This window comes from Podarcis gaigeae, assembly GCF_964106915.1.
Source record: "Podarcis gaigeae genome assembly, chromosome: 17".
NCBI lineage: Eukaryota > Metazoa > Chordata > Lepidosauria > Squamata > Lacertidae > Podarcis > Podarcis gaigeae.
Genome location: NC_139694.1, coordinates 40,402,552 through 40,411,347, shown reverse-complemented (window position 1 = coordinate 40,411,347; position 8,796 = coordinate 40,402,552).

The window sequence follows — 8,796 nt, the reverse complement described above, 5'->3', positions numbered from 1 at the left end:
CATGTTTCTTTCCAGTGCCAGGAGATATGATAGCCACCTTCCAATATCTAAAGGGCTGTCACATGGAAGATGAAGCTAGCACGTTTTCTCCTGCTCTGGAAGGGAGGACTCGAACCAATGGCTTCAAGTTAAAGAAAGGAGATTCCAATTAAACATCAGGAAGAACTTTCTGACAGTAAGAGCTGTTTGACAGTAGAACGGTCTCCCTTGGGAGGCTGTGGACTCTCCTTCCTTGGAGGTTTTTAAACAGGTTGGATAGCCATCTCTCGGGGATTATTTAGCTGCAATTCCTCCACTGCAGGGGGTTGGACTAGATGACCTTTAAGATCCCTTCCAACTTCCATTATTCCATCTCCTAACTATATCCTGGCAATCAGAGAATGCTACCCATTGTTATCAACAAGTCTCCTGTTAGAGCATTTTGCCAGCTTCCTGCATAAGCTGTTGGTGACAGCTGTACTTAAGCAATTTTATCTCATTCAAACACTGTACATCCCATGTGTATCTCACGGAGACAGCTGTACAGTATAGCAAAGCACTAGAATGGGCAGAATATTTTACATCAAACCTGAAATGTAATTTATATTACTGAATGCAAAAAATGGGATGTCATACAGTTTTATACAGTTAAAAATCACAACCAACCTACGCACATGTTTTAGAAACTGCCAACTGACAATTTTGACAAAAATGTGGAGAAATCTGTTGCTACACACTGAGTACATTAAAACTGCATGGCCTCAGAGGACAGAGAATGAAGCCTTCTGAGCTTCCCATCCTCAGCGCTCTATGACTGCCACCTTGGAAACAGCATCATTTCTATCACAGCAACTGATGATGATGGGGCCAAAATGTTTTGCTATAAGAACTTCAAATTTCTCTTTTGAATTATAGCATCATTAACTAAGAACCCCAACATCTCAGATCCCCTCTGCTTCAAGGAATGGAATAAGGATATTTCTAAGTTTATCTGGCAGGGGGAAAGCCAAGAATTAAACATAAAATTATGATAGACATAAAAGAAAAAGAAGGCTTTGCTCTGCCAGACCTGCAAATGTATTATGAGGCAGCTTGCTTGTGCTGGTTAAAAGAATGGATTACACTAGATATGCGGACATCCTGGACTTAGATGGCCATGATTTAAAATTTGGCTGGCACGCATGTCTCTGGTATGGGAAGGTGAAAATCTATAAAAGTTTTATGAACCATGAAGGAAGAATTTGTATAAAGTTTGGAGAAATATAAAAATCTGCTTGAAAGGAAAACACCTTTATGGCTATCTCTTATTGAGGTTATTACAATAAAGAGAGCTAATATACATAGACAGCTTACAGGGAATAGCTGTATTTCACAGAGGGAGAACCTGAACTGAAATCAATGGACAATGTAAGGAGCCATGTTACAGACTGGCTACAATATCATCAATTACATGAAATGTTTAAAATAGATAGGAAAAATGGTTTCTTGGACCAAAGTTCACAATTTGAAAAAGAACTTATACAAAACACAGGAAAACCTTTATCTAAAATGTGCAATCTGCTATTAGAATGGGAAACAAAAGATGAGCTTGTCAAAGCCTCTATGACTGGGCAATAGATATAGGACATAACATAGATTTTAATCTCTGGGGAAAACTTTGGAAGAGCGATCTGAAGTTTACAGCATGTTATTCCTTGAAGGAGAACTGCTTGAAAATGATTTCCAGATATATAAGGCTGAATCAGATAAGTGCTGGAGATGCAATGAGGTCGAAGGTACTTTCATATGTGGTTGACCTGCAAAAGGGTTAAAGAGCATTGGAAAATAATTTATAATGAACTGAAAAAAATGTTTAAAGCACTTTTCAGATGGAAATTCCCAGGTGTCAAAAAAGGTTATTTATATATATGCCATAACTGCGGCCTGTGTATTGTTAGCCCAAAAATGGAAAACGAGTGAGAGAAGAATGGCAACTTAAACTGATGGAATATGTGCAGCCTGTGGACCTAATTTATAGAATAAGAGAACAAGAAGAACATACGTTTAAAGATTGGAAAATGTTTATTGAATATATGGGGGGAAATTGTGTACATTTGAAAACGTTGGCAGCATTAAGATAAATTAAACCGTGTACATAAGTTTTGATGGATGTAATGGGATACTGAATGGTTTAGTTTATATAAAATATGCAGGGATTAATGTTATGCAAAATGAACCATGGAAAGAGAAGAAGGGAAGTCATTGATATTTTAAGGTTGTTTAAATGAATATTCTAAATTGTAAAACAGAAAATTTATATATATTCATATATATATATATATATATATATATATATATATATATATATATGCTTTCGTAGATTTTCACGGGTACAGGAATGCAGGTTTTGGTGTCCTCGGGTGTCTTCCCGTGTAAAAGTTGGGGTGTCTAGGCGACGTTTCGACGAGGTCTCACTCGTCATCTTCAGGCTGGTGCTTTCGGCTTCTTGTTACTGGAACAGAGCGGGATCTCAATGTTTGAGTTCCTATAAATACTGTAGAGGGGGTGTGGTGTCTAGCCTCCAATGTTCTGGGCAGAGAGGAAGTTCCCAGGCTAGTGTGCCTTTTCTTCTTTTGTTCCTTAATTACTTGAGAGATACCTTGAGTGATTTCTTGAGTGATATCCTGAGTACCACTTAGGTGGGTCATTAGGTGTGGATTATATATATATATATAATTTATATATATTCATACTGGAATTGTCCCTTAAAGCCAAGGCCCTGTAATCCCTGCGAGGGCTTCTAAGGAGCCGTAGGATCTCCCTTGTCAAAAAGAGAAAAAGAACTCTGACCTCAGAGAGGTAGATCTGTTTGGCCCTTCAGATGCCACTGAACTACAACTCCAATCATCCCTGGTCATTGGCCATGTTTGCTGGGAGTTGCAGTTCAGCAACATCTGGAGGGCCAAATATTCTGCACACTTTGAAGGTTTCCCAAGGGGAGGTTGGTAATTTAAAGTGGGTAGGGTGGGAACCAGAAAAGGATGGAGGATTGCAAGAGCTCTGCCCTTACATTCACTGGGTCAGCAAGAACCCGTCAGGTCACTTGATAATTTGTCCACCTTCAGTCCCTGTCACTTTAGGATTAAATTAAATAATTTAGAATCCAGTTACGTTTCAGATGAAGTGCCTGGATAAAGCCCTGCTCTGTCCGAACAGGTGGATGAGCATAAGAGACATGTGGAACTTCAGGATGGTGGGCCAACAACTATGAAACTCCCTTCTGCTAGAGATTAACTGGGTTCCCTCTTTCTACATTTCGACGGATTGTAAAGACATTTGTTTCCTAATACAATTGTACCTTGGTTTTCGAATTTAATGCGTTCCAGGAGTCCATTTGATTCCTGGAACAGTTTGAAAACCAAATCATGGCTTCTGATTGGCTGCAGGAGCATCCTGCAGCCAATTGGAAGCTGCAGAAGCTGTGCCAGATATTCGGCTTCTGAAAATCGTTTGAAAACTGGAACAATTACTTCCGAGTTTCGATTGTTCTGGAGCCGAAATGTTCAAGTTCAAAGGCGTTCGGCTTCTGAGGTTTTTATTAACATTAATTAGTGACCTGCTCTTTCATCACTATTTGGAGTTTTAGACCTTTGGATGCTTTAACTGTTGTGGATCATTGTTTCAGTAGTTTTGCTCTACCATGATTCTTTTTTTTAAATTTTAGGTCTCTTTGATTATTTTAATAGGCAAGTGGAATTCATAATCTAACAAAAAAAAACAACCCTAAAGAGTCCAGTCCTGTGCATATTTACTCAGAACGAAGTATCTCATTGGATTAAATGAGACATACTCCCAGATACATTTGCTTTTATAGCCTAATTTGTTTGACCAGAATTCCCATTTGGCAAGGTCCATTTTCCCTTGCAGCTGGCTTCCTGCTTGACCTATTCTTTCAAAGCAAAACCTATTATTTCTTGGCTTTTTCTTCCTCCTTTACAAGTTGCTTCCTGTTCACCAGCAGATTTATGGCAGTTGAGACCCGGATCTTAATTACTCAGTCCCTGCTCCCTGCAAAAGTGCACGATGGCTTCAATTTATGACTTTCTCTCTGTAGTGAAACTAATTGCTCATCATCATTTTTTAATTATTTGCACATCTTAGGTGGTCCAGTGGTTCATGAATGCCCCACAATCTATCTTCTGCCCACCCCTGGGAAGAGACAGAAAGCAACACTTAGAGGTTTCTGTTGATAGTTTGTTCTGTTGATAGTTTGTTCTGAATAACTCATCAAAAGGAAGCAATCCTTCCTAGAAATTGTCTGTTCAAGGTTTTCCTGTTATTCCTTTGGCTTCATAAAAATCTAACAAACAAGGAACGCCACTTTCACTTGGCTGCCCTTGAAAATGATTGTATTTGTTTGTGCAATTTTGACACATCACTGACTATTTGTCAGGCCATTACAGAACATAGTGAAATCAAGTCTGTTTACAAAAAATAGTCAATATATAATTGTTCTTTAATCAGGAGAAAAATGACTGTTGCAGAGTAACAATTATGCTCAATGCTTTTGCATCTCCTCTAAGAGATTAATGGGTCACCATCCTGAGGAATCAAGTGATCCTGGATACATTGTTTATGGCAAATTTGAAATTAAGCTCACAAAAATTACCGTACTTGTGTGCAAAATCATCATCATCATCATCATATCTGCATTGTGCATTTAAAACACATGGCCTTTCCCAAATAATATTGAGAAATATTGTTTGTTAAGGGTACTGGGAATGATAGCTGTGGGTGGTAAAGAGTTTCCAGGATACTTTGATGGGAGCCATGTGCCTTATGGTGCAGATATGACCACTTGTCTCCTAGGAACTGCCAGAAGAGTCATGCAGAACATCCTTCTGGCAACCTCTCCCTGCATTTCAATGCTGGGTGCAGAGGTAGGGGCTTCTCTCCTCTGGACGTCCACCTGACCTCTCTGCTGAGCACTGAACAGGGACAGAGAACTGTTCCACTCTTCTTCTCTCACCTGCTGTCGCCTGCAGACTATTTGTGGGCTCTCTTTAATTTGTATGTCATCACAATCATTTCCTTCCCTTCATTGAACTCTCTTGGCAGTCATCAGGAATCCGTGTTCCTGGTTTTTGACAGCATCATGTTCAGCAATCACATTTTCATTACACCCTATACTGCATTCCACTTGTGGGCTCTGCCCAAAAAGCTACAGAGTTTGCAACCAAACTCCTGTGAAGGAATGGAAATGTGGTCATTTTGGCAGTAATATAGGGACCGACCAGGTTGAGTAGTGATCACGAGTAAGTTCTGGGATGGAAGAAAGCTAAGGGAAAGGGAGCCCCCAGACAAGGAGATTCAAGGTAAAGCACATCAGATGTCAGGGAAGCTTTTAAAGTCTGACATTTTATAATTTTTTATATTTTGCTGGAAGCCACCCAGAGTGGCTGGGGAAACCCAGCCAGATGGGCAGGGTACTACTACTAATGCAGAGCCGTAGCTAACAGGAGGGGGGGCTAGCCGGGGGTTTTGCCTTTTACAGGCTCTTTTACATGGGGAGGCAGAGAGAGGGACTGAGGCTGCTTGGCTCTCCAGATGGGATCCCCTGTGGTTTTGCAACTACAGGTATGTGAGAGAAATCCTGGAGAGAAGAATGGGGTGGGGGGAGACTGCCCTCCAAGCAAAGCTGAAAAAATAGGGGTTTGTTGCTGTCAACGGCTTGTTTTGCTGTTAAATCTAAGGAAGTAGAATTGTAGAGTTGGAAGGGACCCAACCCCTGGAAATATCCTTTCTGCTTTTTCTTTTTCCTCCCCTCCATGTTTCAGAGATCCCTACCCTGTCCTTTTTTGGGAAACAGGAGCTTTTGTCACAATTAAACAATTTAAATGTCAAGTTCACAAGATAAGCCCCTTGGAGTATTGTTTGCTTATCATATGTGTTGTGTGTGTGTTTGGATCTAGAGGACAATGTATTCCACATACACCATGTGAACACATAAAGAGGGCACTGCTGCATACAATCAGCTCTAAAATACTTGAAATGGAAAATGTGGTGCTGACATGAAACACTTTGTATTTACGGTATCCCTTCCTGTAATTTTTAGCCAATCCAGCTTTCTTAGGCAGGGCTTCCGGTCTCAGCCAAGTTGCTGGAAACAAACGGCAGAGCTCAGTGGCGGGAGAGGCCAGCCAACCAGCCAGGTCTCAGGGGGTCCTTGCCTGGAGGCAGAGTCCATATACAAGGTTCAGTCCAGTCCTAAGGGCAGGAGCATCTCAGTTCACGTAGTCAGATGGTCCGGGGATCAAGAAAGCTGAGGATCCAAGGTCAAGAGAAGCAAGAAGCAGCAAGGTTGGACTGAGGCAGGAAACCTGCCTAAGAAAGCTGGAGCCAGCTGGTTCACATCAGGAGCAAGAAGGCAGCAGTAGGTGGAGTCACTCTGCCTTCTGCTCCTTCAGGCTGCAGCTCCGCAGGTGAAGCCAATTCCTGGCCCATGACAAATGGGTTGAAGAAGAAACCTGAAGGAAGAGGCCTGAGACAGGACCAGTTCCAGGTGTTGTTTGCAGGGGTTGGGCAGCGATACGCCATTGGGTTGCTCTCTGATAGGGTGGTGGGGTGGCTGGAGCTGCTCCTTGGAAGCTGCACAGCAGCAGGGTTTGGCAACACGCCCTTCCTGGGTGCTTGCAGCCCTGGTGGCTTTCCAAGGATGTCCGCTGCTGCCAACCATCTGCTTGTGATATCTGGACAACCCTTTACAACTGCAGTCCCCAACAAATACCTCCTTTAGCACCCACCAAGGCACCGCTGTCCCTTCTGTTTTTTAATGGTGCGCAGGTATAGTTTGTTTGTTTGCAAATGCTGACCTTGGGGGGGCAGGTTCCCTTTTTTGCCTGTGTTTTATATATTTTTAGGGTATTGGTGTTTTGCCAGTTTGCGTAGGGGTGGGATCTGGGCACTGTCAAATTTTATTCTGTGCATTATGTGTCCATCGTGGTTTATTGAATTCCACATTTGCTCTTCAGTTCAAAAAATTTAGGGCTCCCTGTTTTATAGTATTACACTCTCTTCTGGAAGCACCCCCCCCCCATTTTTTACTGAGCAAATACATAACATTCTCACAAAATCTCTCCCTGCCTTCCTGTATTTTCCCTGTGCTATTTTCATCCTTTTTTCAGAGCACAGAAAAAGCCAACTGTGTTGGGGAGACCAGACTGCCTTGGTGCCACCTTTTCATTTTTTAAAAACAGGTGTGGGGAGCCTGAAGCCCAGGGGCTGGATGCGGTCCTCCATTCCTCTCCCCAAGCCACACCCCCTCCTCAGGCCACACCCCTTTCCCAGGCCACACCCCTCTGGGGTTCTGGGATGTGTCCTTGAAGTGCAATCCTATCCCGGCTTATTCCCTGAGATCATCTGGAGAAGCGAGAGAGGAGCTGGGCTCCTCCGCTTCCAGGCTGCAGAGATGCAGCAGGAACCCTCACTTTCAACTGCTTGAAGCTTTTTTGCCTTGTATTGTTTTAAATTATGTGTGATGGTTTTTTTGCTGTACGCTACCATGATATCAAAATACAGTGGTACCTTGGTTCTCAAACTTAATCCGTTCCGGAAGTCCATTCGAAAACCAAGGTGCGCTTTCCCATAGAAAGTAATGCAAAATGGATTAATCCATTCCAGACTTTTTTTAAATAGATTTTTTATTAAAGGTTTAAATAAAACATATTATCTTAAAATATATCATCCTTTATCCCCCCATTTCCCCCCTCCCTCCCATAAAGCAACCCACCTCCCCACCCACCCCCAACTTCCCTCAGTTCCAATCTCTGGTTTCTCTATCAATGCTATTCTTCATGTTACAGATTTGTATAGATACTTAATTTGTTTGTTATCAATAAAAAAATTGTGATTGTTTATTCAAAACCTACCAAGGAGTCCAATTCACTTTGTTGTTGTTTTTTTGAATATTTATTAAGAATTTTTATAAGAGAAAAGCATAAATAACAAACAACATTGCTTATATCATACACAAAATTTCATAACTTGTTTGGACTTCCTCACGTCTCCTGCTCCCACTTACATTGTTAAAAAGTTTTTTCAAGCAAATTATCATCTTGTTTACAATCTTATATCCACTCGTTTAAATATAATCTGATAGTTCTCTTTTCCTTAATCTCACTTATCATCTAATTTCAATCTAGTTTAGTGGTGGCCAATTATTTATGATCAAGCATCCTTCTTAACATTCAATCAAATTACAATATTTTTGTAAATAAGTTTTAAATTTCTTCCAATCTTCTTCCATCCTTTCTTCTCCCAGGTCTCGGATTCTGCCGGTCATCTCTGCCAGTTGCATATAGTCTATCAGCTGCAGCTGCCATTCTTCCAGTGTGGGTAGATCTTGAGTCTTCCAATTCTTGGCAATGAGTATCCTTGCTGCTGTTGTTGCATACATAAAAAATGTTCGGTCCTTCTTTAACACCCTCTGGCCGACAATACCCAAGAGGAAGGCCTCTGGTTTCTTGGTGAAGGTATACTTAAATACCTTTTTCAGCTCATTATATATAATTTCCCAGAAGGCCTTCATTTTAGGGCAGGTCCACCAGAGGTGAAAGAATGTTCCTTCATTTTCCTTACATTTCCAACATTTATTATCAGACGAATGGTATATTTTGGCAAGTTTAACTGGGGTCATGTACCATCTATATATCATTTTCATTACATTTTCCTTCAAAGCATTACATGCAGTGAAGTTCAGCCCAGTGGTCCACAACCTTTCCCAGTCCTCAAACATGATGTTATGCCCAATATCCTGTGCCCACTTTATCATAGCAGATT